Raw genomic sequence first — 27,080 nt, 5'->3', positions numbered from 1 at the left:
GGCGCAGACGCGGGTTCCCTGCCCTTCGCGGTGCCTTCCCGCTCCCGGAACGCCCAGGCGATTCGATTCACTCATCGAGCGCCAGCGCCGTCGTCGCAACCTTCCGAACCGGGGGAAGGGGCGGCCAGGGGCAGCGGGTGCCACAGACGCCAGCCGAGACCTCGGCTCCAGAACGCATGGGCTGCTTTCTCCGGGGGAAGGACATTCCTTGGCCAGCCACCAGGACAACCGTCCCTGTGCACCCGGATTCCCAATGCCCCCCACTTCGTGTCAACTCCAGTCCCGAGGACACGCCAGAGCCCCAGGCCTCCGGCCGCGCCCGGTGCCAGGGCTCCCGCCAAACGGGCGGGCGCACTCTGCAAATCTCGGGGCGCCCCCGCAAGGCAGCGAGAGCACGGGGAGGTGCCAAGAAAGGAAGGAGCCTACGAAACCCACCTGCAAAGCAAGCAGTTCATCCAGGAAGCAGCCCGTCTCAGCGCTCCGTTGGTCCTCTCGCATGGACCTCCTGGCCCCCATGTTCTGGCGCAGCCCAAGCCCCCTCCACCCTCTCCCGGCCTGCTCAAAAGGGCGCCGCCTACTACGGGAGCCCGGCGCCTCCCCTCTAAGGCTCTATCGCGCTCTCTCGCTCTCTAGCTCCCTCCGCCTCTATCTTCTAGGTTTCCCCCTGGACCTCGCGCTACTTCTGTCGTCTTCCCTCGGCCTCTCTGTCTCTCGCTCTTTCTCCGTCCCTCTCTCTCAGCCTCTCCGTCTGTCTCTTACCGCCTCCCCTGAGGGCGGCAAGCCACCCAGGCGCCGAGGCAAGAGATCGACGACACGAACTGTTCCAGGGTAATAACATACAAAACAAGAAGAGTTATACCAGATACAGATCTCCGATACGAGGAGATGTGAATAGCAGTCATCATTAGTTTGTAGCAATTACTCTTTATTCCAATATTCTAATAATCCTCGCTGTATACTCATAACCTAGGAAAAACCAGGCCATGCAGAGTTAGGAGCTGAGAGGGCACAGTGAGGCGTGACCAGAAGACAAGTGTGAGAGCCTTCTGTGATGCCCAGACAGGGCCACCAGAAGGGCTCCTTGCTCTAGCGGTGACGCCGGCGTCTGGGAAGACGCCCGTTGCCAGGCGGACCGTGGTCTACCGGTAGCGAAAAGTGTCAAGGAACAACACGCGCTGCTTAGCAGACCGGGAAAGGGAGTCTCCTTTCCCCCGGGGGAGTATAGAGAAGACTCTGCCCCTCCACCTCTGCTGCAGGGCCTGACAGCAGTCACTTATCCAGATGCGTAACCGTCTCCCGGTGATGTTCTGCTTCAGTGGTCACGCTCCTAGTCCGCCTTCACGTTCCGTCCTCTACACCTGGCTCTGCCTTCTACGTAGCAGTAGAGACTTAGTGAAATTACTAAAAGTCTGTAATATGCATAAATCATGGCGTAAGCTGTCTTTCTCTTTGTCTCCTCTCTCTCTCTCTCTGCCTCAGTTCCCCGGCAGGGAAGGGCCCCCCCGTCCAGTGGACACGTGACCCACGTGATCTTACCTATCATTGGAGATGACTCACACTCTTTACCCCGCTCCTTTTCTTTGGATCCAATAAATAACAGCGCAGCCAGACATTCGGGGACACTACCGGTCTCCGCGCATTGGTAGTGGTGGAACCCCGGGGCCAGCTGTCTTTTCTTTGATCTCTTTGTCTTGTGTCTTTATTTCTACAACCTCTGGTCTCCACACACGGGGAGAGACCCTGTGGGGCTGGACCCTACACTCCCCCTCCACTGTCTTTCTCGATGGCTGTCTCTCTCATGCCCTCGGTTTCTATCTCTCCATCCATCTCGTCCATGCTCTCCTTCAAGCCGTGTGTGTGTGTGTGTGTGTGTGTGTGTGTGTGTGTGCGTGTGTGCGGGCGTGTGTGGGTGTCTCTGTGTCTTTGTGTGTGTGTCTGTGCCTGTGTCTCTGTGTGTGTGTGTGTGTGTGTGTGTGCGTGTGTGTGTGTGTGTGTGCCGGTGCGCGAGCCCGCGTGCGAGGGCCCCCGTGTGTGTCTGTGTGTGGGCGAGTGGATTTGAGCCTGGTGGTGGTGGGGTGTGTCTGGGTTTCTCTCAGCCCCTCTCACCCAGGATCAGGCCGCCGCCTCTAGTGCCAGCCCGGGGCAAAGCAGGGCAACCCACCGACCCGCTACGCCCCACGCCCTCTTGTCCACCGGCCGGGTCTTGGTCGGGACAAGCGAGCGCGGTCGGGGCGTTGTGAGAGAAAGGCCCCGCGCGGCTGGGCCGGCTGTTCGACCTTGGCCAGCCCTGACGGCTCTGGGTGGGTGGGGCAAGAGGGGACCTCGCAGGAGCCCCTGAGCGGCGAGGGATCCAAAACGCTACCTCCGCGGCAGGGCGGAGGACCGGAGCGTGTCGCAGGATCGTGGGCCCTGGGCCCTGACGCCTCGGAGCACTCCCTGTTCGGAGCGGGCCCGATGTGGTGGAAGCGCGGGAGCCTGGGGTAGGCCGCGAGCGAGCGGCCCTCGGGTTCCGCGATCCTAGCCCCGCGGCCCCGGGCTGGCGGTGACGGCTGGCATCCGGCGGGCGTGGCTGGGCCGGGCTCTTGGGGCAGCCGGGCGCCTCTCTCGGCGTCTACGGCCATACCACCCTGAACGCGCCCGATCTCGTCTGCTCTCGGAAGCTAAGCAGGGTCGGGCCTGGTTAGTACTTGGATGGGAGACCGCCTGGGAATACCGGGTGCTGTAGGCCTTTTCCTTGGCTTTTTGCTTTTTCTTTCCTTTTCTTCCAGACGGGGAGTCTCGCTCTGTCGCCCAGGCTGGAGTGCAGTGGCGCCATCTCGGCTCGCTGCAAGCTCCGCCTCCCGGGTTCACGCCATTCTCCTGCCTCAGCCTCCCGAGTAGCTGGGACTGCAGGCGCCCGCCACCACGCCCGGCTCATTTTTGGTAGTTTCCGTAGAGACGGGGTTTCACCCCGTTAGCCGGGATGGTCTCCATCTCCTGACCTCGTGATCCACCCGCCTCGGCCTCCCAGAGTGCTGGGAATACTGGCGGGAGCCACCGTGCCCGCCCGGCCTGCTGTAGGCTTGTTTGGCTTCCCCGTGGCCTCCCTTCCCATTACAGTCGCCATGCTTCCCAACCTCCCCTGACTCTGCTCAACCTTCATCGCCCTCCTACACCCCCGCCGCCGCCGGGGACCTCCCGCAGGGGGTCCGCCCCTACTGCACGCCGGGCAGCAGCATCCCACCGCTTGCGCCTCGCCGCCGCCCCGCCAGGAGCCCGGCTCCAGCCTGGGAGGGCAGGGGGCCGGACCCCAAAGGCGCAGACGCGGGTTCCCTGCCCTTCGCGGTGCCTTCCCGCTCCCGGAACGCCCAGGCGATTCGATTCACTCATCGAGCGCCAGCGCCGTCGTCGCAACCTTCCGAACCGGGGGAAGGGGCGGCCAGGGGCAGCGGGTGCCACAGACGCCAGCCGAGACCTCGGCTCCAGAACGCATGGGCTGCTTTCTCCGGGGGAAGGACATTCCTTGGCCAGCCACCAGGACAACCGTCCCTGTGCACCCGGATTCCCAATGCCCCCCACTTCGTGTCAACTCCAGTCCCGAGGACACGCCAGAGCCCCAGGCCTCCGGCCGCGCCCGGTGCCAGGGCTCCCGCCAAACGGGCGGGCGCACTCTGCAAATCTCGGGGCGCCCCCGCAAGGCAGCGAGAGCACGGGGAGCTGCCAAGAAAGGAAGGAGCCTACGAAACCCACCTGCAAAGCAAGCAGTTCATCCAGGAAGCAGCCCGTCTCAGCGCTCCGTTGGTCCTCTCGCATGGACCTCCTGGCCCCCATGTTCTGGCGCAGCCCAAGCCCCCTCCACCCTCTCCCGGCCTGCTCAAAAGGGCGTCGCCTACTACGGGAGCCCGGCGCCTCCCCTCTAAGGCTCTATCGCGCTCTCTCGCTCTCTAGCTCCCTCCGCCTCTATCTTCTAGGTTTCCCCCTGGACCTCGCGCTACTTCTGTCGTCTTCCCTCGGCCTCTCTGTCTCTCGCTCTTTCTCCGTCCCTCTCTCTCAGCCTCTCCGTCTGTCTCTTACCGCCTCCCCTGAGGGCGGCAAGCCACCCAGGCGCCGAGGCAAGAGATCGACGACACGAACTGTTCCAGGGTAATAACATACAAAACAAGAAGAGTTATACCAGATACAGATCTCCGATACGAGGAGATGTGAATAGCAGTCATCATTAGTTTGTAGCAATTACTCTTTATTCCAATATTCTAATAATCCTCGCTGTATACTCATAACCTAGGAAAAACCAGGCCATGCAGAGTTAGGAGCTGAGAGGGCACAGTGAGGCGTGACCAGAAGACAAGTGTGAGAGCCTTCTGTGATGCCCAGACAGGGCCACCAGAAGGGCTCCTTGCTCTAGCGGTGACGCCGGCGTCTGGGAAGACGCCCGTTGCCAGGCGGACCGTGGTCTACCGGTAGCGAAAAGTGTCAAGGAACAACACGCGCTGCTTAGCAGACCGGGAAAGGGAGTCTCCTTTCCCCCGGGGGAGTATAGAGAAGACTCTGCCCCTCCACCTCTGCTGCAGGGCCTGACAGCAGTCACTTATCCAGATGCGTAACCGTCTCCCGGTGATGTTCTGCTTCAGTGGTCACGCTCCTAGTCCGCCTTCACGTTCCGTCCTCTACACCTGGCTCTGCCTTCTACGTAGCAGTAGAGACTTAGTGAAATTACTAAAAGTCTGTAATATGCATAAATCATGGCGTAAGCTGTCTTTCTCTTTGTCTCCTCTCTCTCTCTCTCTGCCTCAGTTCCCCGGCAGGGAAGGGCCCCCCCGTCCAGTGGACACGTGACCCACGTGATCTTACCTATCATTGGAGATGACTCACACTCTTTACCCCGCTCCTTTTCTTTGGATCCAATAAATAACAGCGCAGCCAGACATTCGGGGACACTACCGGTCTCCGCGCATTGGTAGTGGTGGAACCCCGGGGCCAGCTGTCTTTTCTTTGATCTCTTTGTCTTGTGTCTTTATTTCTACAACCTCTGGTCTCCACACACGGGGAGAGACCCTGTGGGGCTGGACCCTACACTCCCCCTCCACTGTCTTTCTCGATGGCTGTCTCTCTCATGCCCTCGGTTTCTATCTCTCCATCCATCTCGTCCATGCTCTCCTTCAAGCCGTGTGTGTGTGTGTGTGTGTGTGTGTGTGTGTGTGTGTGTGCGTGTGTGCGGGCGTGTGTGGGTGTCTCTGTGTCTTTGTGTGTGTGTCTGTGCCTGTGTCTCTGTGTGTGTGTGTGTGTGTGTGTGTGCGTGTGTGTGTGTGTGTGCCGGTGCGCGAGCCCGCGTGCGAGGGCCCCCGTGTGTGTCTGTGTGTGGGCGAGTGGATTTGAGCCTGGTGGTGGTGGGGTGTGTCTGGGTTTCTCTCAGCCCCTCTCACCCAGGATCAGGCCGCCGCCTCTAGTGCCAGCCCGGGGCAAAGCAGGGCAACCCACCGACCCGCTACGCCCCACGCCCTCTTGTCCACCGGCCGGGTCTTGGTCGGGACAAGCGAGCGCGGTCGGGGCGTTGTGAGAGAAAGGCCCCGCGCGGCTGGGCCGGCTGTTCGACCTTGGCCAGCCCTGACGGCTCTGGGTGGGTGGGGCAAGAGGGGACCTCGCAGGAGCCCCTGAGCGGCGAGGGATCCAAAACGCTACCTCCGCGGCAGGGCGGAGGACCGGAGCGTGTCGCAGGATCGTGGGCCCTGGGCCCTGACGCCTCGGAGCACTCCCTGTTCGGAGCGGGCCCGATGTGGTGGAAGCGCGGGAGCCTGGGGTAGGCCGCGAGCGAGCGGCCCTCGGGTTCCGCGATCCTAGCCCCGCGGCCCCGGGCTGGCGGTGACGGCTGGCATCCGGCGGGCGTGGCTGGGCCGGGCTCTTGGGGCAGCCGGGCGCCTCTCTCGGCGTCTACGGCCATACCACCCTGAACGCGCCCGATCTCGTCTGCTCTCGGAAGCTAAGCAGGGTCGGGCCTGGTTAGTACTTGGATGGGAGACCGCCTGGGAATACCGGGTGCTGTAGGCCTTTTCCTTGGCTTTTTGCTTTTTCTTTCCTTTTCTTCCAGACGGGGAGTCTCGCTCTGTCGCCCAGGCTGGAGTGCAGTGGCGCCATCTCGGCTCGCTGCAAGCTCCGCCTCCCGGGTTCACGCCATTCTCCTGCCTCAGCCTCCCGAGTAGCTGGGACTGCAGGCGCCCGCCACCACGCCCGGCTCATTTTTGGTAGTTTCCGTAGAGACGGGGTTTCACCCCGTTAGCCGGGATGGTCTCCATCTCCTGACCTCGTGATCCACCCGCCTCGGCCTCCCAGAGTGCTGGGAATACTGGCGGGAGCCACCGTGCCCGCCCGGCCTGCTGTAGGCTTGTTTGGCTTCCCCGTGGCCTCCCTTCCCATTACAGTCGCCATGCTTCCCAACCTCCCCTGACTCTGCTCAACCTTCATCGCCCTCCTACACCCCCGCCGCCGCCGGGGACCTCCCGCAGGGGGTCCGCCCCTACTGCACGCCGGGCAGCAGCATCCCACCGCTTGCGCCTCGCCGCCGCCCCGCCAGGAGCCCGGCTCCAGCCTGGGAGGGCAGGGGGCCGGACCCCAAAGGCGCAGACGCGGGTTCCCTGCCCTTCGCGGTGCCTTCCCGCTCCCGGAACGCCCAGGCGATTCGATTCACTCATCGAGCGCCAGCGCCGTCGTCGCAACCTTCCGAACCGGGGGAAGGGGCGGCCAGGGGCAGCGGGTGCCACAGACGCCAGCCGAGACCTCGGCTCCAGAACGCATGGGCTGCTTTCTCCGGGGGAAGGACATTCCTTGGCCAGCCACCAGGACAACCGTCCCTGTGCACCCGGATTCCCAATGCCCCCCACTTCGTGTCAACTCCAGTCCCGAGGACACGCCAGAGCCCCAGGCCTCCGGCCGCGCCCGGTGCCAGGGCTCCCGCCAAACGGGCGGGCGCACTCTGCAAATCTCGGGGCGCCCCCGCAAGGCAGCGAGAGCACGGGGAGCTGCCAAGAAAGGAAGGAGCCTACGAAACCCACCTGCAAAGCAAGCAGTTCATCCAGGAAGCAGCCCGTCTCAGCGCTCCGTTGGTCCTCTCGCATGGACCTCCTGGCCCCCATGTTCTGGCGCAGCCCAAGCCCCCTCCACCCTCTCCCGGCCTGCTCAAAAGGGCGCCGCCTACTACGGGAGCCCGGCGCCTCCCCTCTAAGGCTCTATCGCGCTCTCTCGCTCTCTAGCTCCCTCCGCCTCTATCTTCTAGGTTTCCCCCTGGACCTCGCGCTACTTCTGTCGTCTTCCCTCGGCCTCTCTGTCTCTCGCTCTTTCTCCGTCCCTCTCTCTCAGCCTCTCCGTCTGTCTCTTACCGCCTCCCCTGAGGGCGGCAAGCCACCCAGGCGCCGAGGCAAGAGATCGACGACACGAACTGTTCCAGGGTAATAACATACAAAACAAGAAGAGTTATACCAGATACAGATCTCCGATACGAGGAGATGTGAATAGCAGTCATCATTAGTTTGTAGCAATTACTCTTTATTCCAATATTCTAATAATCCTCGCTGTATACTCATAACCTAGGAAAAACCAGGCCATGCAGAGTTAGGAGCTGAGAGGGCACAGTGAGGCGTGACCAGAAGACAAGTGTGAGAGCCTTCTGTGATGCCCAGACAGGGCCACCAGAAGGGCTCCTTGCTCTAGCGGTGACGCCGGCGTCTGGGAAGACGCCCGTTGCCAGGCGGACCGTGGTCTACCGGTAGCGAAAAGTGTCAAGGAACAACACGCGCTGCTTAGCAGACCGGGAAAGGGAGTCTCCTTTCCCCCGGGGGAGTATAGAGAAGACTCTGCCCCTCCACCTCTGCTGCAGGGCCTGACAGCAGTCACTTATCCAGATGCGTAACCGTCTCCCGGTGATGTTCTGCTTCAGTGGTCACACTCCTAGTCCGCCTTCACGTTCCGTCCTCTACACCTGGCTCTGCCTTCTACGTAGCAGTAGAGACTTAGTGAAATTACTAAAAGTCTGTAATATGCATAAATCATGGCGTAAGCTGTCTTTCTCTTTGTCTCCTCTCTCTCTCTCTCTGCCTCAGTTCCCCGGCAGGGAAGGGCCCCCCCGTCCAGTGGACACGTGACCCACGTGATCTTACCTATCATTGGAGATGACTCACACTCTTTACCCCGCTCCTTTTCTTTGGATCCAATAAATAACAGCGCAGCCAGACATTCGGGGACACTACCGGTCTCCGCGCATTGGTAGTGGTGGAACCCCGGGGCCAGCTGTCTTTTCTTTGATCTCTTTGTCTTGTGTCTTTATTTCTACAACCTCTGGTCTCCACACACGGGGAGAGACCCTGTGGGGCTGGACCCTACACTCCCCCTCCACTGTCTTTCTCGATGGCTGTCTCTCTCATGCCCTCGGTTTCTATCTCTCCATCCATCTCGTCCATGCTCTCCTTCAAGCCGTGTGTGTGTGTGTGTGTGTGTGTGTGTGTGTGTGTGCGTGTGTGCGGGCGTGTGTGGGTGTCTCTGTGTCTTTGTGTGTGTGTCTGTGCCTGTGTCTCTGTGTGTGTGTGTGTGTGTGTGTGTGCGTGTGTGTGTGTGTGTGCCGGTGCGCGAGCCCGCGTGCGAGGGCCCCCGTGTGTGTCTGTGTGTGGGCGAGTGGATTTGAGCCTGGTGGTGGTGGGGTGTGTCTGGGTTTCTCTCAGCCCCTCTCACCCAGGATCAGGCCGCCGCCTCTAGTGCCAGCCCGGGGCAAAGCAGGGCAACCCACCGACCCGCTACGCCCCACGCCCTCTTGTCCACCGGCCGGGTCTTGGTCGGGACAAGCGAGCGCGGTCGGGGCGTTGTGAGAGAAAGGCCCCGCGCGGCTGGGCCGGCTGTTCGACCTTGGCCAGCCCTGACGGCTCTGGGTGGGTGGGGCAAGAGGGGACCTCGCAGGAGCCCCTGAGCGGCGAGGGATCCAAAACGCTACCTCCGCGGCAGGGCGGAGGACCGGAGCGTGTCGCAGGATCGTGGGCCCTGGGCCCTGACGCCTCGGAGCACTCCCTGTTCGGAGCGGGCCCGATGTGGTGGAAGCGCGGGAGCCTGGGGTAGGCCGCGAGCGAGCGGCCCTCGGGTTCCGCGATCCTAGCCCCGCGGCCCCGGGCTGGCGGTGACGGCTGGCATCCGGCGGGCGTGGCTGGGCCGGGCTCTTGGGGCAGCCGGGCGCCTCTCTCGGCGTCTACGGCCATACCACCCTGAACGCGCCCGATCTCGTCTGATCTCGGAAGCTAAGCAGGGTCGGGCCTGGTTAGTACTTGGATGGGAGACCGCCTGGGAATACCGGGTGCTGTAGGCCTTTTCCTTGGCTTTTTGCTTTTTCTTTCCTTTTCTTCCAGACGGGGAGTCTCGCTCTGTCGCCCAGGCTGGAGTGCAGTGGCGCCATCTCGGCTCGCTGCAAGCTCCGCCTCCCGGGTTCACGCCATTCTCCTGCCTCAGCCTCCCGAGTAGCTGGGACTGCAGGCGCCCGCCACCACGCCCGGCTCATTTTTGGTAGTTTCCGTAGAGACGGGGTTTCACCCCGTTAGCCGGGATGGTCTCCATCTCCTGACCTCGTGATCCACCCGCCTCGGCCTCCCAGAGTGCTGGGAATACTGGCGGGAGCCACCGTGCCCGCCCGGCCTGCTGTAGGCTTGTTTGGCTTCCCCGTGGCCTCCCTTCCCATTACAGTCGCCATGCTTCCCAACCTCCCCTGACTCTGCTCAACCTTCATCGCCCTCCTACACCCCCGCCGCCGCCGGGGACCTCCCGCAGGGGGTCCGCCCCTACTGCACGCCGGGCAGCAGCATCCCACCGCTTGCGCCTCGCCGCCGCCCCGCCAGGAGCCCGGCTCCAGCCTGGGAGGGCAGGGGGCCGGACCCCAAAGGCGCAGACGCGGGTTCCCTGCCCTTCGCGGTGCCTTCCCGCTCCCGGAACGCCCAGGCGATTCGATTCACTCATCGAGCGCCAGCGCCGTCGTCGCAACCTTCCGAACCGGGGGAAGGGGCGGCCAGGGGCAGCGGGTGCCACAGACGCCAGCCGAGACCTCGGCTCCAGAACGCATGGGCTGCTTTCTCCGGGGGAAGGACATTCCTTGGCCAGCCACCAGGACAACCGTCCCTGTGCACCCGGATTCCCAATGCCCCCCACTTCGTGTCAACTCCAGTCCCGAGGACACGCCAGAGCCCCAGGCCTCCGGCCGCGCCCGGTGCCAGGGCTCCCGCCAAACGGGCGGGCGCACTCTGCAAATCTCGGGGCGCCCCCGCAAGGCAGCGAGAGCACGGGGAGCTGCCAAGAAAGGAAGGAGCCTACGAAACCCACCTGCAAAGCAAGCAGTTCATCCAGGAAGCAGCCCGTCTCAGCGCTCCGTTGGTCCTCTCGCATGGACCTCCTGGCCCCCATGTTCTGGCGCAGCCCAAGCCCCCTCCACCCTCTCCCGGCCTGCTCAAAAGGGCGCCGCCTACTACGGGAGCCCGGCGCCTCCCCTCTAAGGCTCTATCGCGCTCTCTCGCTCTCTAGCTCCCTCCGCCTCTATCTTCTAGGTTTCCCCCTGGACCTCGCGCTACTTCTGTCGTCTTCCCTCGGCCTCTCTGTCTCTCGCTCTTTCTCCGTCCCTCTCTCTCAGCCTCTCCGTCTGTCTCTTACCGCCTCCCCTGAGGGCGGCAAGCCACCCAGGCGCCGAGGCAAGAGATCGACGACACGAACTGTTCCAGGGTAATAACATACAAAACAAGAAGAGTTATACCAGATACAGATCTCCGATACGAGGAGATGTGAATAGCAGTCATCATTAGTTTGTAGCAATTACTCTTTATTCCAATATTCTAATAATCCTCGCTGTATACTCATAACCTAGGAAAAACCAGGCCATGCAGAGTTAGGAGCTGAGAGGGCACAGTGAGGCGTGACCAGAAGACAAGTGTGAGAGCCTTCTGTGATGCCCAGACAGGGCCACCAGAAGGGCTCCTTGCTCTAGCGGTGACGCCGGCGTCTGGGAAGACGCCCGTTGCCAGGCGGACCGTGGTCTACCGGTAGCGAAAAGTGTCAAGGAACAACACGCGCTGCTTAGCAGACCGGGAAAGGGAGTCTCCTTTCCCCCGGGGGAGTATAGAGAAGACTCTGCCCCTCCACCTCTGCTGCAGGGCCTGACAGCAGTCACTTATCCAGATGCGTAACCGTCTCCCGGTGATGTTCTGCTTCAGTGGTCACGCTCCTAGTCCGCCTTCACGTTCCGTCCTCTACACCTGGCTCTGCCTTCTACGTAGCAGTAGAGACTTAGTGAAATTACTAAAAGTCTGTAATATGCATAAATCATGGCGTAAGCTGTCTTTCTCTTTGTCTCCTCTCTCTCTCTCTCTGCCTCAGTTCCCCGGCAGGGAAGGGCCCCCCCGTCCAGTGGACACGTGACCCACGTGATCTTACCTATCATTGGAGATGACTCACACTCTTTACCCCGCTCCTTTTCTTTGGATCCAATAAATAACAGCGCAGCCAGACATTCGGGGACACTACCGGTCTCCGCGCATTGGTAGTGGTGGAACCCCGGGGCCAGCTGTCTTTTCTTTGATCTCTTTGTCTTGTGTCTTTATTTCTACAACCTCTGGTCTCCACACACGGGGAGAGACCCTGTGGGGCTGGACCCTACACTCCCCCTCCACTGTCTTTCTCGATGGCTGTCTCTCTCATGCCCTCGGTTTCTATCTCTCCATCCATCTCGTCCATGCTCTCCTTCAAGCCGTGTGTGTGTGTGTGTGTGTGTGTGTGTGTGTGTGTGTGCGTGTGTGCGGGCGTGTGTGGGTGTCTCTGTGTCTTTGTGTGTGTGTCTGTGCCTGTGTCTCTGTGTGTGTGTGTGTGTGTGTGTGTGCGTGTGTGTGTGTGTGTGCCGGTGCGCGAGCCCGCGTGCGAGGGCCCCCGTGTGTGTCTGTGTGTGGGCGAGTGGATTTGAGCCTGGTGGTGGTGGGGTGTGTCTGGGTTTCTCTCAGCCCCTCTCACCCAGGATCAGGCCGCCGCCTCTAGTGCCAGCCCGGGGCAAAGCAGGGCAACCCACCGACCCGCTACGCCCCACGCCCTCTTGTCCACCGGCCGGGTCTTGGTCGGGACAAGCGAGCGCGGTCGGGGCGTTGTGAGAGAAAGGCCCCGCGCGGCTGGGCCGGCTGTTCGACCTTGGCCAGCCCTGACGGCTCTGGGTGGGTGGGGCAAGAGGGGACCTCGCAGGAGCCCCTGAGCGGCGAGGGATCCAAAACGCTACCTCCGCGGCAGGGCGGAGGACCGGAGCGTGTCGCAGGATCGTGGGCCCTGGGCCCTGACGCCTCGGAGCACTCCCTGTTCGGAGCGGGCCCGATGTGGTGGAAGCGCGGGAGCCTGGGGTAGGCCGCGAGCGAGCGGCCCTCGGGTTCCGCGATCCTAGCCCCGCGGCCCCGGGCTGGCGGTGACGGCTGGCATCCGGCGGGCGTGGCTGGGCCGGGCTCTTGGGGCAGCCGGGCGCCTCTCTCGGCGTCTACGGCCATACCACCCTGAACGCGCCCGATCTCGTCTGATCTCGGAAGCTAAGCAGGGTCGGGCCTGGTTAGTACTTGGATGGGAGACCGCCTGGGAATACCGGGTGCTGTAGGCCTTTTCCTTGGCTTTTTGCTTTTTCTTTCCTTTTCTTCCAGACGGGGAGTCTCGCTCTGTCGCCCAGGCTGGAGTGCAGTGGCGCCATCTCGGCTCGCTGCAAGCTCCGCCTCCCGGGTTCACGCCATTCTCCTGCCTCAGCCTCCCGAGTAGCTGGGACTGCAGGCGCCCGCCACCACGCCCGGCTCATTTTTGGTAGTTTCCGTAGAGACGGGGTTTCACCCCGTTAGCCGGGATGGTCTCCATCTCCTGACCTCGTGATCCACCCGCCTCGGCCTCCCAGAGTGCTGGGAATACTGGCGGGAGCCACCGTGCCCGCCCGGCCTGCTGTAGGCTTGTTTGGCTTCCCCGTGGCCTCCCTTCCCATTACAGTCGCCATGCTTCCCAACCTCCCCTGACTCTGCTCAACCTTCATCGCCCTCCTACACCCCCGCCGCCGCCGGGGACCTCCCGCAGGGGGTCCGCCCCTACTGCACGCCGGGCAGCAGCATCCCACCGCTTGCGCCTCGCCGCCGCCCCGCCAGGAGCCCGGCTCCAGCCTGGGAGGGCAGGGGGCCGGACCCCAAAGGCGCAGACGCGGGTTCCCTGCCCTTCGCGGTGCCTTCCCGCTCCCGGAACGCCCAGGCGATTCGATTCACTCATCGAGCGCCAGCGCCGTCGTCGCAACCTTCCGAACCGGGGGAAGGGGCGGCCAGGGGCAGCGGGTGCCACAGACGCCAGCCGAGACCTCGGCTCCAGAACGCATGGGCTGCTTTCTCCGGGGGAAGGACATTCCTTGGCCAGCCACCAGGACAACCGTCCCTGTGCACCCGGATTCCCAATGCCCCCCACTTCGTGTCAACTCCAGTCCCGAGGACACGCCAGAGCCCCAGGCCTCCGGCCGCGCCCGGTGCCAGGGCTCCCGCCAAACGGGCGGGCGCACTCTGCAAATCTCGGGGCGCCCCCGCAAGGCAGCGAGAGCACGGGGAGCTGCCAAGAAAGGAAGGAGCCTACGAAACCCACCTGCAAAGCAAGCAGTTCATCCAGGAAGCAGCCCGTCTCAGCGCTCCGTTGGTCCTCTCGCATGGACCTCCTGGCCCCCATGTTCTGGCGCAGCCCAAGCCCCCTCCACCCTCTCCCGGCCTGCTCAAAAGGGCGCCGCCTACTACGGGAGCCCGGCGCCTCCCCTCTAAGGCTCTATCGCGCTCTCTCGCTCTCTAGCTCCCTCCGCCTCTATCTTCTAGGTTTCCCCCTGGACCTCGCGCTACTTCTGTCGTCTTCCCTCGGCCTCTCTGTCTCTCGCTCTTTCTCCGTCCCTCTCTCTCAGCCTCTCCGTCTGTCTCTTACCGCCTCCCCTGAGGGCGGCAAGCCACCCAGGCGCCGAGGCAAGAGATCGACGACACGAACTGTTCCAGGGTAATAACATACAAAACAAGAAGAGTTATACCAGATACAGATCTCCGATACGAGGAGATGTGAATAGCAGTCATCATTAGTTTGTAGCAATTACTCTTTATTCCAATATTCTAATAATCCTCGCTGTATACTCATAACCTAGGAAAAACCAGGCCATGCAGAGTTAGGAGCTGAGAGGGCACAGTGAGGCGTGACCAGAAGACAAGTGTGAGAGCCTTCTGTGATGCCCAGACAGGGCCACCAGAAGGGCTCCTTGCTCTAGCGGTGACGCCGGCGTCTGGGAAGACGCCCGTTGCCAGGCGGACCGTGGTCTACCGGTAGCGAAAAGTGTCAAGGAACAACACGCGCTGCTTAGCAGACCGGGAAAGGGAGTCTCCTTTCCCCCGGGGGAGTATAGAGAAGACTCTGCCCCTCCACCTCTGCTGCAGGGCCTGACAGCAGTCACTTATCCAGATGCGTAACCGTCTCCCGGTGATGTTCTGCTTCAGTGGTCACGCTCCTAGTCCGCCTTCACGTTCCGTCCTCTACACCTGGCTCTGCCTTCTACGTAGCAGTAGAGACTTAGTGAAATTACTAAAAGTCTGTAATATGCATAAATCATGGCGTAAGCTGTCTTTCTCTTTGTCTCCTCTCTCTCTCTCTCTGCCTCAGTTCCCCGGCAGGGAAGGGCCCCCCCGTCCAGTGGACACGTGACCCACGTGATCTTACCTATCATTGGAGATGACTCACACTCTTTACCCCGCTCCTTTTCTTTGGATCCAATAAATAACAGCGCAGCCAGACATTCGGGGACACTACCGGTCTCCGCGCATTGGTAGTGGTGGAACCCCGGGGCCAGCTGTCTTTTCTTTGATCTCTTTGTCTTGTGTCTTTATTTCTACAACCTCTGGTCTCCACACACGGGGAGAGACCCTGTGGGGCTGGACCCTACACTCCCCCTCCACTGTCTTTCTCGATGGCTGTCTCTCTCATGCCCTCGGTTTCTATCTCTCCATCCATCTCGTCCATGCTCTCCTTCAAGCCGTGTGTGTGTGTGTGTGTGTGTGTGTGTGTGTGTGTGTGTGCGTGTGTGCGGGCGTGTGTGGGTGTCTCTGTGTCTTTGTGTGTGTGTCTGTGCCTGTGTCTCTGTGTGTGTGTGTGTGTGTGTGTGTGCGTGTGTGTGTGTGTGTGCCGGTGCGCGAGCCCGCGTGCGAGGGCCCCCGTGTGTGTCTGTGTGTGGGCGAGTGGATTTGAGCCTGGTGGTGGTGGGGTGTGTCTGGGTTTCTCTCAGCCCCTCTCACCCAGGATCAGGCCGCCGCCTCTAGTGCCAGCCCGGGGCAAAGCAGGGCAACCCACCGACCCGCTACGCCCCACGCCCTCTTGTCCACCGGCCGGGTCTTGGTCGGGACAAGCGAGCGCGGTCGGGGCGTTGTGAGAGAAAGGCCCCGCGCGGCTGGGCCGGCTGTTCGACCTTGGCCAGCCCTGACGGCTCTGGGTGGGTGGGGCAAGAGGGGACCTCGCAGGAGCCCCTGAGCGGCGAGGGATCCAAAACGCTACCTCCGCGGCAGGGCGGAGGACCGGAGCGTGTCGCAGGATCGTGGGCCCTGGGCCCTGACGCCTCGGAGCACTCCCTGTTCGGAGCGGGCCCGATGTGGTGGAAGCGCGGGAGCCTGGGGTAGGCCGCGAGCGAGCGGCCCTCGGGTTCCGCGATCCTAGCCCCGCGGCCCCGGGCTGGCGGTGACGGCTGGCATCCGGCGGGCGTGGCTGGGCCGGGCTCTTGGGGCAGCCGGGCGCCTCTCTCGGCGTCTACGGCCATACCACCCTGAACGCGCCCGATCTCGTCTGATCTCGGAAGCTAAGCAGGGTCGGGCCTGGTTAGTACTTGGATGGGAGACCGCCTGGGAATACCGGGTGCTGTAGGCCTTTTCCTTGGCTTTTTGCTTTTTCTTTCCTTTTCTTCCAGACGGGGAGTCTCGCTCTGTCGCCCAGGCTGGAGTGCAGTGGCGCCATCTCGGCTCGCTGCAAGCTCCGCCTCCCGGGTTCACGCCATTCTCCTGCCTCAGCCTCCCGAGTAGCTGGGACTGCAGGCGCCCGCCACCACGCCCGGCTCATTTTTGGTAGTTTCCGTAGAGACGGGGTTTCACCCCGTTAGCCGGGATGGTCTCCATCTCCTGACCTCGTGATCCACCCGCCTCGGCCTCCCAGAGTGCTGGGAATACTGGCGGGAGCCACCGTGCCCGCCCGGCCTGCTGTAGGCTTGTTTGGCTTCCCCGTGGCCTCCCTTCCCATTACAGTCGCCATGCTTCCCAACCTCCCCTGACTCTGCTCAACCTTCATCGCCCTCCTACACCCCCGCCGCCGCCGGGGACCTCCCGCAGGGGGTCCGCCCCTACTGCACGCCGGGCAGCAGCATCCCACCGCTTGCGCCTCGCCGCCGCCCCGCCAGGAGCCCGGCTCCAGCCTGGGAGGGCAGGGGGCCGGACCCCAAAGGCGCAGACGCGGGTTCCCTGCCCTTCGCGGTGCCTTCCCGCTCCCGGAACGCCCAGGCGATTCGATTCACTCATCGAGCGCCAGCGCCGTCGTCGCAACCTTCCGAACCGGGGGAAGGGGCGGCCAGGGGCAGCGGGTGCCACAGACGCCAGCCGAGACCTCGGCTCCAGAACGCATGGGCTGCTTTCTCCGGGGGAAGGACATTCCTTGGCCAGCCACCAGGACAACCGTCCCTGTGCACCCGGATTCCCAATGCCCCCCACTTCGTGTCAACTCCAGTCCCGAGGACACGCCAGAGCCCCAGGCCTCCGGCCGCGCCCGGTGCCAGGGCTCCCGCCAAACGGGCGGGCGCACTCTGCAAATCTCGGGGCGCCCCCGCAAGGCAGCGAGAGCACGGGGAGCTGCCAAGAAAGGAAGGAGCCTACGAAACCCACCTGCAAAGCAAGCAGTTCATCCAGGAAGCAGCCCGTCTCAGCGCTCCGTTGGTCCTCTCGCATGGACCTCCTGGCCCCCATGTTCTGGCGCAGCCCAAGCCCCCTCCACCCTCTCCCGGCCTGCTCAAAAGGGCGCCGCCTACTACGGGAGCCCGGCGCCTCCCCTCTAAGGCTCTATCGCGCTCTCTCGCTCTCTAGCTCCCTCCGCCTCTATCTTCTAGGTTTCCCCCTGGACCTCGCGCTACTTCTGTCGTCTTCCCTCGGCCTCTCTGTCTCTCGCTCTTTCTCCGTCCCTCTCTCTCAGCCTCTCCGTCTGTCTCTTACCGCCTCCCCTGAGGGCGGCAAGCCACCCAGGCGCCGAGGCAAGAGATCGACGACACGAACTGTTCCAGGGTAATAACATACAAAACAAGAAGAGTTATACCAGATACAGATCTCCGATACGAGGAGATGTGAATAGCAGTCATCATTAGTTTGTAGCAATTACTCTTTATTCCAATATTCTAATAATCCTCGCTGTATACTCATAACCTAGGAAAAACCAGGCCATGCAGAGTTAGGAGCTGAGAGGGCACAGTGAGGCGTGACCAGAAGACAAGTGTGAGAGCCTTCTGTGATGCCCAGACAGGGCCACCAGAAGGGCTCCTTGCTCTAGCGGTGACGCCGGCGTCTGGGAAGACGCCCGTTGCCAGGCGGACCGTGGTCTACCGGTAGCGAAAAGTGTCAAGGAACAACACGCGCTGCTTAGCAGACCGGGAAAGGGAGTCTCCTTTCCCCCGGGGGAGTATAGAGAAGACTCTGCCCCTCCACCTCTGCTGCAGGGCCTGACAGCAGTCACTTATCCAGATGCGTAACCGTCTCCCGGTGATGTTCTGCTTCAGTGGTCACGCTCCTAGTCCGCCTTCACGTTCCGTCCTCTACACCTGGCTCTGCCTTCTACGTAGCAGTAGAGACTTAGTGAAATTACTAAAAGTCTGTAATATGCATAAATCATGGCGTAAGCTGTCTTTCTCTTTGTCTCCTCTCTCTCTCTCTCTGCCTCAGTTCCCCGGCAGGGAAGGGCCCCCCCGTCCAGTGGACACGTGACCCACGTGATCTTACCTATCATTGGAGATGACTCACACTCTTTACCCCGCTCCTTTTCTTTGGATCCAATAAATAACAGCGCAGCCAGACATTCGGGGACACTACCGGTCTCCGCGCATTGGTAGTGGTGGAACCCCGGGGCCAGCTGTCTTTTCTTTGATCTCTTTGTCTTGTGTCTTTATTTCTACAACCTCTGGTCTCCACACACGGGGAGAGACCCTGTGGGGCTGGACCCTACACTCCCCCTCCACTGTCTTTCTCGATGGCTGTCTCTCTCATGCCCTCGGTTTCTATCTCTCCATCCATCTCGTCCATGCTCTCCTTCAAGCCGTGTGTGTGTGTGTGTGTGTGTGTGTGTGTGTGTGTGTGCGTGTGTGCGGGCGTGTGTGGGTGTCTCTGTGTCTTTGTGTGTGTGTCTGTGCCTGTGTCTCTGTGTGTGTGTGTGTGTGTGTGTGTGCGTGTGTGTGTGTGTGTGCCGGTGCGCGAGCCCGCGTGCGAGGGCCCCCGTGTGTGTCTGTGTGTGGGCGAGTGGATTTGAGCCTGGTGGTGGTGGGGTGTGTCTGGGTTTCTCTCAGCCCCTCTCACCCAGGATCAGGCCGCCGCCTCTAGTGCCAGCCCGGGGCAAAGCAGGGCAACCCACCGACCCGCTACGCCCCACGCCCTCTTGTCCACCGGCCGGGTCTTGGTCGGGACAAGCGAGCGCGGTCGGGGCGTTGTGAGAGAAAGGCCCCGCGCGGCTGGGCCGGCTGTTCGACCTTGGCCAGCCCTGACGGCTCTGGGTGGGTGGGGCAAGAGGGGACCTCGCAGGAGCCCCTGAGCGGCGAGGGATCCAAAACGCTACCTCCGCGGCAGGGCGGAGGACCGGAGCGTGTCGCAGGATCGTGGGCCCTGGGCCCTGACGCCTCGGAGCACTCCCTGTTCGGAGCGGGCCCGATGTGGTGGAAGCGCGGGAGCCTGGGGTAGGCCGCGAGCGAGCGGCCCTCGGGTTCCGCGATCCTAGCCCCGCGGCCCCGGGCTGGCGGTGACGGCTGGCATCCGGCGGGCGTGGCTGGGCCGGGCTCTTGGGGCAGCCGGGCGCCTCTCTCGGCGTCTACGGCCATACCACCCTGAACGCGCCCGATCTCGTCTGATCTCGGAAGCTAAGCAGGGTCGGGCCTGGTTAGTACTTGGATGGGAGACCGCCTGGGAATACCGGGTGCTGTAGGCCTTTTCCTTGGCTTTTTGCTTTTTCTTTCCTTTTCTTCCAGACGGGGAGTCTCGCTCTGTCGCCCAGGCTGGAGTGCAGTGGCGCCATCTCGGCTCGCTGCAAGCTCCGCCTCCCGGGTTCACGCCATTCTCCTGCCTCAGCCTCCCGAGTAGCTGGGACTGCAGGCGCCCGCCACCACGCCCGGCTCATTTTTGGTAGTTTCCGTAGAGACGGGGTTTCACCCCGTTAGCCGGGATGGTCTCCATCTCCTGACCTCGTGATCCACCCGCCTCGGCCTCCCAGAGTGCTGGGAATACTGGCGGGAGCCACCGTGCCCGCCCGGCCTGCTGTAGGCTTGTTTGGCTTCCCCGTGGCCTCCCTTCCCATTACAGTCGCCATGCTTCCCAACCTCCCCTGACTCTGCTCAACCTTCATCGCCCTCCTACACCCCCGCCGCCGCCGGGGACCTCCCGCAGGGGGTCCGCCCCTACTGCACGCCGGGCAGCAGCATCCCACCGCTTGCGCCTCGCCGCCGCCCCGCCAGGAGCCCGGCTCCAGCCTGGGAGGGCAGGGGGCCGGACCCCAAAGGCGCAGACGCGGGTTCCCTGCCCTTCGCGGTGCCTTCCCGCTCCCGGAACGCCCAGGCGATTCGATTCACTCATCGAGCGCCAGCGCCGTCGTCGCAACCTTCCGAACCGGGGGAAGGGGCGGCCAGGGGCAGCGGGTGCCACAGACGCCAGCCGAGACCTCGGCTCCAGAACGCATGGGCTGCTTTCTCCGGGGGAAGGACATTCCTTGGCCAGCCACCAGGACAACCGTCCCTGTGCACCCGGATTCCCAATGCCCCCCACTTCGTGTCAACTCCAGTCCCGAGGACACGCCAGAGCCCCAGGCCTCCGGCCGCGCCCGGTGCCAGGGCTCCCGCCAAACGGGCGGGCGCACTCTGCAAATCTCGGGGCGCCCCCGCAAGGCAGCGAGAGCACGGGGAGCTGCCAAGAAAGGAAGGAGCCTACGAAACCCACCTGCAAAGCAAGCAGTTCATCCAGGAAGCAGCCCGTCTCAGCGCTCCGTTGGTCCTCTCGCATGGACCTCCTGGCCCCCATGTTCTGGCGCAGCCCAAGCCCCCTCCACCCTCTCCCGGCCTGCTCAAAAGGGCGCCGCCTACTACGGGAGCCCGGCGCCTCCCCTCTAAGGCTCTATCGCGCTCTCTCGCTCTCTAGCTCCCTCCGCCTCTATCTTCTAGGTTTCCCCCTGGACCTCGCGCTACTTCTGTCGTCTTCCCTCGGCCTCTCTGTCTCTCGCTCTTTCTCCGTCCCTCTCTCTCAGCCTCTCCGTCTGTCTCTTACCGCCTCCCCTGAGGGCGGCAAGCCACCCAGGCGCCGAGGCAAGAGATCGACGACACGAACTGTTCCAGGGTAATAACATACAAAACAAGAAGAGTTATACCAGATACAGATCTCCGATACGAGGAGATGTGAATAGCAGTCATCATTAGTTTGTAGCAATTACTCTTTATTCCAATATTCTAATAATCCTCGCTGTATACTCATAACCTAGGAAAAACCAGGCCATGCAGAGTTAGGAGCTGAGAGGGCACAGTGAGGCGTGACCAGAAGACAAGTGTGAGAGCCTTCTGTGATGCCCAGACAGGGCCACCAGAAGGGCTCCTTGCTCTAGCGGTGACGCCGGCGTCTGGGAAGACGCCCGTTGCCAGGCGGACCGTGGTCTACCGGTAGCGAAAAGTGTCAAGGAACAACACGCGCTGCTTAGCAGACCGGGAAAGGGAGTCTCCTTTCCCCCGGGGGAGTATAGAGAAGACTCTGCCCCTCCACCTCTGCTGCAGGGCCTGACAGCAGTCACTTATCCAGATGCGTAACTGTCTCCCGGTGATGTTCTGCTTCAGTGGTCACGCTCCTAGTCCGCCTTCACGTTCCGTCCTCTACACCTGGCTCTGCCTTCTACGTAGCAGTAGAGACTTAGTGAAATTACTAAAAGTCTGTAATATGCATAAATCATGGCGTAAGCTGTCTTTCTCTTTGTCTCCTCTCTCTCTCTCTCTGCCTCAGTTCCCCGGCAGGGAAGGGCCCCCCCGTCCAGTGGACACGTGACCCACGTGATCTTACCTATCATTGGAGATGACTCACACTCTTTACCCCGCTCCTTTTCTTTGGATCCAATAAATAACAGCGCAGCCAGACATTCGGGGACACTACCGGTCTCCGCGCATTGGTAGTGGTGGAACCCCGGGGCCAGCTGTCTTTTCTTTGATCTCTTTGTCTTGTGTCTTTATTTCTACAACCTCTGGTCTCCACACACGGGGAGAGACCCTGTGGGGCTGGACCCTACACTCCCCCTCCACTGTCTTTCTCGATGGCTGTCTCTCTCATGCCCTCGGTTTCTATCTCTCCATCCATCTCGTCCATGCTCTCCTTCAAGCCGTGTGTGTGTGTGTGTGTGTGTGTGTGTGTGTGTGTGTGTGCGTGTGTGCGGGCGTGTGTGGGTGTCTCTGTGTCTTTGTGTGTGTGTCTGTGCCTGTGTCTCTGTGTGTGTGTGTGTGTGTGTGTGTGCGTGTGTGTGTGTGTGTGCCGGTGCGCGAGCCCGCGTGCGAGGGCCCCCGTGTGTGTCTGTGTGTGGGCGAGTGGATTTGAGCCTGGTGGTGGTGGGGTGTGTCTGGGTTTCTCTCAGCCCCTCTCACCCAGGATCAGGCCGCCGCCTCTAGTGCCAGCCCGGGGCAAAGCAGGGCAACCCACCGACCCGCTACGCCCCACGCCCTCTTGTCCACCGGCCGGGTCTTGGTCGGGACAAGCGAGCGCGGTCGGGGCGTTGTGAGAGAAAGGCCCCGCGCGGCTGGGCCGGCTGTTCGACCTTGGCCAGCCCTGACGGCTCTGGGTGGGTGGGGCAAGAGGGGACCTCGCAGGAGCCCCTGAGCGGCGAGGGATCCAAAACGCTACCTCCGCGGCAGGGCGGAGGACCGGAGCGTGTCGCAGGATCGTGGGCCCTGGGCCCTGACGCCTCGGAGCACTCCCTGTTCGGAGCGGGCCCGATGTGGTGGAAGCGCGGGAGCCTGGGGTAGGCCGCGAGCGAGCGGCCCTCGGGTTCCGCGATCCTAGCCCCGCGGCCCCGGGCTGGCGGTGACGGCTGGCATCCGGCGGGCGTGGCTGGGCCGGGCTCTTGGGGCAGCCGGGCGCCTCTCTCGGCGTCTACGGCCATACCACCCTGAACGCGCCCGATCTCGTCTGATCTCGGAAGCTAAGCAGGGTCGGGCCTGGTTAGTACTTGGATGGGAGACCGCCTGGGAATACCGGGTGCTGTAGGCCTTTTCCTTGGCTTTTTGCTTTTTCTTTCCTTTTCTTCCAGACGGGGAGTCTCGCTCTGTCGCCCAGGCTGGAGTGCAGTGGCGCCATCTCGGCTCGCTGCAAGCTCCGCCTCCCGGGTTCACGCCATTCTCCTGCCTCAGCCTCCCGAGTAGCTGGGACTGCAGGCGCCCGCCACCACGCCCGGCTCATTTTTGGTAGTTTCCGTAGAGACGGGGTTTCACCCCGTTAGCCGGGATGGTCTCCATCTCCTGACCTCGTGATCCACCCGCCTCGGCCTCCCAGAGTGCTGGGAATACTGGCGGGAGCCACCGTGCCCGCCCGGCCTGCTGTAGGCTTGTTTGGCTTCCCCGTGGCCTCCCTTCCCATTACAGTCGCCATGCTTCCCAACCTCCCCTGACTCTGCTCAACCTTCATCGCCCTCCTACACCCCCGCCGCCGCCGGGGACCTCCCGCAGGGGGTCCGCCCCTACTGCACGCCGGGCAGCAGCATCCCACCGCTTGCGCCTCGCCGCCGCCCCGCCAGGAGCCCGGCTCCAGCCTGGGAGGGCAGGGGGCCGGACCCCAAAGGCGCAGACGCGGGTTCCCTGCCCTTCGCGGTGCCTTCCCGCTCCCGGAACGCCCAGGCGATTCGATTCACTCATCGAGCGCCAGCGCCGTCGTCGCAACCTTCCGAACCGGGGGAAGGGGCGGCCAGGGGCAGCGGGTGCCACAGACGCCAGCCGAGACCTCGGCTCCAGAACGCATGGGCTGCTTTCTCCGGGGGAAGGACATTCCTTGGCCAGCCACCAGGACAACCGTCCCTGTGCACCCGGATTCCCAATGCCCCCCACTTCGTGTCAACTCCAGTCCCGAGGACACGCCAGAGCCCCAGGCCTCCGGCCGCGCCCGGTGCCAGGGCTCCCGCCAAACGGGCGGGCGCACTCTGCAAATCTCGGGGCACCCCCGCAAGGCAGCGAGAGCACGGGGAGCTGCCAAGAAAGGAAGGAGCCTACGAAACCCACCTGCAAAGCAAGCAGTTCATCCAGGAAGCAGCCCGTCTCAGCGCTCCGTTGGTCCTCTCGCATGGACCTCCTGGCCCCCATGTTCTGGCGCAGCCCAAGCCCCCTCCACCCTCTCCCGGCCTGCTCAAAAGGGCGCCGCCTACTACGGGAGCCCGGCGCCTCCCCTCTAAGGCTCTATCGCGCTCTCTCGCTCTCTAGCTCCCTCCGCCTCTATCTTCTAGGTTTCCCCCTGGACCTCGCGCTACTTCTGTCGTCTTCCCTCGGCCTCTCTGTCTCTCGCTCTTTCTCCGTCCCTCTCTCTCAGCCTCTCCGTCTGTCTCTTACCGCCTCCCCTGAGGGCGGCAAGCCACCCAGGCGCCGAGGCAAGAGATCGACGACACGAACTGTTCCAGGGTAATAACATACAAAACAAGAAGAGTTATACCAGATACAGATCTCCGATACGAGGAGATGTGAATAGCAGTCATCATTAGTTTGTAGCAATTACTCTTTATTCCAATATTCTAATAATCCTCGCTGTATACTCATAACCTAGGAAAAACCAGGCCATGCAGAGTTAGGAGCTGAGAGGGCACAGTGAGGCGTGACCAGAAGACAAGTGTGAGAGCCTTCTGTGATGCCCAGACAGGGCCACCAGAAGGGCTCCTTGCTCTAGCGGTGACGCCGGCGTCTGGGAAGACGCCCGTTGCCAGGCGGACCGTGGTCTACCGGTAGCGAAAAGTGTCAAGGAACAACACGCGCTGCTTAGCAGACCGGGAAAGGGAGTCTCCTTTCCCCCGGGGGAGTATAGAGAAGACTCTGCCCCTCCACCTCTGCTGCAGGGCCTGACAGCAGTCACTTATCCAGATGCGTAACCGTCTCCCGGTGATGTTCTGCTTCAGTGGTCACACTCCTAGTCCGCCTTCACGTTCCGTCCTCTACACCTGGCTCTGCCTTCTACGTAGCAGTAGAGACTTAGTGAAATTACTAAAAGTCTGTAATATGCATAAATCATGGCGTAAGCTGTCTTTCTCTTTGTCTCCTCTCTCTCTCTCTCTGCCTCAGTTCCCCGGCAGGGAAGGGCCCCCCCGTCCAGTGGACACGTGACCCACGTGATCTTACCTATCATTGGAGATGACTCACACTCTTTACCCCGCTCCTTTTCTTTGGATCCAATAAATAACAGCGCAGCCAGACATTCGGGGACACTACCGGTCTCCGCGCATTGGTAGTGGTGGAACCCCGGGGCCAGCTGTCTTTTCTTTGATCTCTTTGTCTTGTGTCTTTATTTCTACAACCTCTGGTCTCCACACACGGGGAGAGACCCTGTGGGGCTGGACCCTACACTCCCCCTCCACTGTCTTTCTCGATGGCTGTCTCTCTCATGCCCTCGGTTTCTATCTCTCCATCCATCTCGTCCATGCTCTCCTTCAAGCCGTGTGTGTGTGTGTGTGTGTGTGTGTGTGTGTGTGTGTGCGTGTGTGCGGGCGTGTGTGGGTGTCTCTGTGTCTTTGTGTGTGTGTCTGTGCCTGTGTCTCTGTGTGTGTGTGTGTGTGTGTGCGTGTGTGTGTGTGTGTGCCGGTGCGCGAGCCCGCGTGCGAGGGCCCCCGTGTGTGTCTGTGTGTGGGCGAGTGGATTTGAGCCTGGTGGTGGTGGGGTGTGTCTGGGTTTCTCTCAGCCCCTCTCACCCAGGATCAGGCCGCCGCCTCTAGTGCCAGCCCGGGGCAAAGCAGGGCAACCCACCGACCCGCTACGCCCCACGCCCTCTTGTCCACCGGCCGGGTCTTGGTCGGGACAAGCGAGCGCGGTCGGGGCGTTGTGAGAGAAAGGCCCCGCGCGGCTGGGCCGGCTGTTCGACCTTGGCCAGCCCTGACGGCTCTGGGTGGGTGGGGCAAGAGGGGACCTCGCAGGAGCCCCTGAGCGGCGAGGGATCCAAAACGCTACCTCCGCGGCAGGGCGGAGGACCGGAGCGTGTCGCAGGATCGTGGGCCCTGGGCCCTGACGCCTCGGAGCACTCCCTGTTCGGAGCGGGCCCGATGTGGTGGAAGCGCGGGAGCCTGGGGTAGGCCGCGAGCGAGCGGCCCTCGGGTTCCGCGATCCTAGCCCCGCGGCCCCGGGCTGGCGGTGACGGCTGGCATCCGGCGGGCGTGGCTGGGCCGGGCTCTTGGGGCAGCCGGGCGCCTCTCTCGGCGTCTACGGCCATACCACCCTGAACGCGCCCGATCTCGTCTGATCTCGGAAGCTAAGCAGGGTCGGGCCTGGTTAGTACTTGGATGGGAGACCGCCTGGGAATACCGGGTGCTGTAGGCCTTTTCCTTGGCTTTTTGCTTTTTCTTTCCTTTTCTTCCAGACGGGGAGTCTCGCTCTGTCGCCCAGGCTGGAGTGCAGTGGCGCCATCTCGGCTCGCTGCAAGCTCCGCCTCCCGGGTTCACGCCATTCTCCTGCCTCAGCCTCCCGAGTAGCTGGGACTGCAGGCGCCCGCCACCACGCCCGGCTCATTTTTGGTAGTTTCCGTAGAGACGGGGTTTCACCCCGTTAGCCGGGATGGTCTCCATCTCCTGACCTCGTGATCCACCCGCCTCGGCCTCCCAGAGTGCTGGGAATACTGGCGGGAGCCACCGTGCCCGCCCGGCCTGCTGTAGGCTTGTTTGGCTTCCCCGTGGCCTCCCTTCCCATTACAGTCGCCATGCTTCCCAACCTCCCCTGACTCTGCTCAACCTTCATCGCCCTCCTACACCCCCGCCGCCGCCGGGGACCTCCCGCAGGGGGTCCGCCCCTACTGCACGCCGGGCAGCAGCATCCCACCGCTTGCGCCTCGCCGCCGCCCCGCCAGGAGCCCGGCTCCAGCCTGGGAGGGCAGGGGGCCGGACCCCAAAGGCGCAGACGCGGGTTCCCTGCCCTTCGCGGTGCCTTCCCGCTCCCGGAACGCCCAGGCGATTCGATTCACTCATCGAGCGCCAGCGCCGTCGTCGCAACCTTCCGAACCGGGGGAAGGGGCGGCCAGGGGCAGCGGGTGCCACAGACGCCAGCCGAGACCTCGGCTCCAGAACGCATGGGCTGCTTTCTCCGGGGGAAGGACATTCCTTGGCCAGCCACCAGGACAACCGTCCCTGTGCACCCGGATTCCCAATGCCCCCCACTTCGTGTCAACTCCAGTCCCGAGGACACGCCAGAGCCCCAGGCCTCCGGCCGCGCCCGGTGCCAGGGCTCCCGCCAAACGGGCGGGCGCACTCTGCAAATCTCGGGGCGCCCCCGCAAGGCAGCGAGAGCACGGGGAGCTGCCAAGAAAGGAAGGAGCCTACGAAACCCACCTGCAAAGCAAGCAGTTCATCCAGGAAGCAGCCCGTCTCAGCGCTCCGTTGGTCCTCTCGCATGGACCTCCTGGCCCCCATGTTCTGGCGCAGCCCAAGCCCCCTCCACCCTCTCCCGGCCTGCTCAAAAGGGCGCCGCCTACTACGGGAGCCCGGCGCCTCCCCTCTAAGGCTCTATCGCGCTCTCTCGCTCTCTAGCTCCCTCCGCCTCTATCTTCTAGGTTTCCCCCTGGACCTCGCGCTACTTCTGTCGTCTTCCCTCGGCCTCTCTGTCTCTCGCTCTTTCTCCGTCC

At 62.7% G+C, this 27,080-nt stretch overlaps 8 non-coding genes across 8 annotated transcripts; all 8 read left to right on the top strand.

The window, feature by feature from the left end:
- Positions 1 to 2,609: 2,609 nt before the first annotated feature.
- On the top strand, positions 2,610 to 2,728 carry LOC129459125 (5S ribosomal RNA). The gene has a single exon (XR_008649928.2). It is a non-coding gene; the product is annotated as a 5S ribosomal RNA (ribosomal RNA).
- A 3,177-nt stretch (positions 2,729 to 5,905) lies between these two features.
- LOC129459123 (5S ribosomal RNA) lies at positions 5,906 to 6,024 on the top strand. The gene has a single exon (XR_008649927.2). It is a non-coding gene; the product is annotated as a 5S ribosomal RNA (ribosomal RNA).
- Positions 6,025 to 9,197: 3,173 nt separating this feature from the next.
- Positions 9,198 to 9,316, top strand: LOC129458964 (5S ribosomal RNA). The gene has a single exon (XR_008649793.2). It is a non-coding gene; the product is annotated as a 5S ribosomal RNA (ribosomal RNA).
- Positions 9,317 to 12,491: 3,175 nt separating this feature from the next.
- On the top strand, positions 12,492 to 12,610 carry LOC129458963 (5S ribosomal RNA). The gene has a single exon (XR_008649792.2). It is a non-coding gene; the product is annotated as a 5S ribosomal RNA (ribosomal RNA).
- A 3,177-nt stretch (positions 12,611 to 15,787) lies between these two features.
- LOC129459122 (5S ribosomal RNA) lies at positions 15,788 to 15,906 on the top strand. Its single transcript, XR_008649926.1, has one exon. It is a non-coding gene; the product is annotated as a 5S ribosomal RNA (ribosomal RNA).
- Positions 15,907 to 19,081: 3,175 nt separating this feature from the next.
- LOC129459121 (5S ribosomal RNA) lies at positions 19,082 to 19,200 on the top strand. Its single transcript, XR_008649925.1, has one exon. It is a non-coding gene; the product is annotated as a 5S ribosomal RNA (ribosomal RNA).
- A 3,177-nt stretch (positions 19,201 to 22,377) lies between these two features.
- Positions 22,378 to 22,496, top strand: LOC129459119 (5S ribosomal RNA). The gene has a single exon (XR_008649923.1). It is a non-coding gene; the product is annotated as a 5S ribosomal RNA (ribosomal RNA).
- Positions 22,497 to 25,667: 3,171 nt separating this feature from the next.
- On the top strand, positions 25,668 to 25,786 carry LOC129459118 (5S ribosomal RNA). The gene has a single exon (XR_008649922.1). It is a non-coding gene; the product is annotated as a 5S ribosomal RNA (ribosomal RNA).
- The last annotated feature ends 1,294 nt before the right edge of the window (positions 25,787 to 27,080 follow it).

Source organism: Symphalangus syndactylus, chromosome 19 (assembly GCF_028878055.3).
Source record: "Symphalangus syndactylus isolate Jambi chromosome 19, NHGRI_mSymSyn1-v2.1_pri, whole genome shotgun sequence".
Taxonomy (NCBI): domain Eukaryota; kingdom Metazoa; phylum Chordata; class Mammalia; order Primates; family Hylobatidae; genus Symphalangus; species Symphalangus syndactylus.
This window is presented reverse-complemented; position numbering and strand designations above follow the sequence as displayed.